This window comes from Rutidosis leptorrhynchoides, chromosome 5, assembly GCF_046630445.1.
Source record: "Rutidosis leptorrhynchoides isolate AG116_Rl617_1_P2 chromosome 5, CSIRO_AGI_Rlap_v1, whole genome shotgun sequence".
Taxonomy (NCBI): domain Eukaryota; kingdom Viridiplantae; phylum Streptophyta; class Magnoliopsida; order Asterales; family Asteraceae; genus Rutidosis; species Rutidosis leptorrhynchoides.
Genome location: NC_092337.1, coordinates 409,098,941 through 409,101,550, shown reverse-complemented (window position 1 = coordinate 409,101,550; position 2,610 = coordinate 409,098,941).

Below are 2,610 nucleotides of genomic sequence, written 5' to 3'. Positions count from 1 at the left end.
CCAACCCTCCAAACCATTAATCTGTTTCGATTTTCCTGACTTAAACCCATATGAATTGTTTATAACCCGTATTAAACTGTTTCCCTTATTCATCTTCTTCTTCAAATAATTGAACGACCAGAGGTTAAACCATAGTAGTAGCTAATATATTCTTTAATGTCGGATTGAAAAACGAAACAAAAATCATTCGTGAATGATTAGATTAGTTCAAACAAAAATAAAATAAATAAAAGGAGCTGTACAGCTCGTTTATGTTTCTCAAAAAACTCAAACATCAAACTCAATTTTAAAGGCGTTTTAGATCACGACTCCTACAGAAAAAGGTTCTAAATCACTCATATAAACTTTCTACATTATCAATTGAACTTGAATGATCAACAGGAAAACGAATTTTACCATGAACAAAAATGTTGACTTTTGAGAAGAGAACTTTGACTTCAAAATTGAAAATCAATATAAAGATTTGGAACCTGAGATTTTCCAGATAATTTGAGTAAAAGATTAGTAACAAGACTGCGTTAGTACATTTTGAAATTCGTTAAGAAATCAAACTTTTTGAAAATTGGAACCAAGAACAGGGCAGACTTTGTTCTTCCTCGTTTTATTTTTGAATTTAACAAAATTAAAAGCTGTAAAGGGTAATTGCAATTGTTGATTGATGATGTAGGTCGTATGGTGTCGTTTACACTGAAGTGATTGAGTTTTATAGCATCTTAAGTCGATAGAAAAATTACATCAGGTACAGAAATAAATAAAAAAAAAATTAAAAAAATTAAAAGAAGATAGGGACTGCTAACAAATTTCGTATCAGATTGATGAAAATGTGTAACGATTTAGGACAGAAACAAAAATTTAAAAATCTGGATAGGGATGTGTAATTGGATTTTTGCTGAAATCGAATCAAAAAAATAAAATAAATAAGTAAATAATATGGATAATGAAAGGAAACAGATCTGTTGTTTATATCTATTTTAATTTTAATTTTTATTGTTTTATATTTAATAAACATTAAACATTAATAGATATATTAATAATAATAATAATAATAATAATAATAATAATAATAATAATAATAATAATAATAATACTAATTAATAAAAATAATACTAATTATTAATAATTTTATTAATGCTACACTTTTATTAGTAATAATATTAATAATGTTGTTAAAGATATTAATGATAAAAGTGATAATAATATTATGATAATATTATTAATAACAATAATGATAATTTTAATGAAAATAATAAGTTTAAAAATAATTAATAATAATGATAACTATAATATTAGTATTAATATTATTATAACAAATAAAATGTATCAAATCTCATATCTTATATTAATAATAACAATTCCAATAGTAATATTAACAATAATATTAGTAATAAAAATAACAATGTTAATATACCAACTTATAATTATATTTAATATCTTAATATTACAATTTATTAATTATATCCTACTTACTAATTATATATTGAATATTGAATATTTATAAATTTTATATATTACCCTATACATATGATAAGGATTATACATAGAAATCATATATATTTTTCTATAGATTCATTTTAAATTTCACTAAACTATGTTGTATCTTATTTTATATATTTAATTCTAATGCTTAAATTATATTTTATAATTTCAAATTAATATACATATACTTACATTTACATATACATATTTATTTACAAACAATTGTTCATGAATCGTTGGGAACAGTCAAAAGTCAAATGATTCATAAAATAGTTCAAAAATCTTGAAATTCAATTTAATAGACTTTGCTTATCATGTCGAAACCATATAAAGAATAATTTTAAATTTGGTCAAAAAATTTCGGGTCGTCACACAATGATGTTGAAATTCTAGAAGAACGCATTCAAGACTTTATCAACACTCTTCACGATCATATCTACCACAAAGAAAGGCAATGAGAGCACAATTCAGTGGTTCGCACTCTTCTGGAGACAAGATTCTGTCGAGATCAGAAGTTCATTTACTCTAAGGTTTACAATGCCTTAGCCGGATCTGCACTTTCGTTCTCAACAAACCAACGAGTACTATTGACTCTCATCCAAAAGCACATGGATCTTTCCACCGGACACCCAACTTAGCACTCTGATTTGCAAATGATCGAGGATATTCACAGCTTTTTCGCTCTCTTGGAAAGAGATAATTTCGAAAGCACACTAGACAAGCTTGTGATTTATGTAATAATTGATCACCATGCTGATCTGATTATCAAAGAGTTACGAGACGCAGTTACAGAGGAAGTAAGATGCAACAATCCGTTCTCTCATCTTGAACCAGATCGAGTCAACATCGCAACCTACATTATGAAGCAAATATCACGTATCTTTCACGAATCCACCGATCCAAGTTTCACATTTAAAGTTGGATGTCAGGAGATATACTCAAAGACGGTGACGTTGATGCTCGGGTCAGGATTGCTGTTCACTTCTTTTCAGCTTCATCTTTTAACTAATCTGTGCAAAGCTACAGACTCTTACTGTGGAGATCACCATTCCGAAGATTTCGAGATGCAAAAGATACAGTTTCTAACATTGTTTGAAGACCTCCGAAATGAGCATCCCATCAGAGAGATAATCA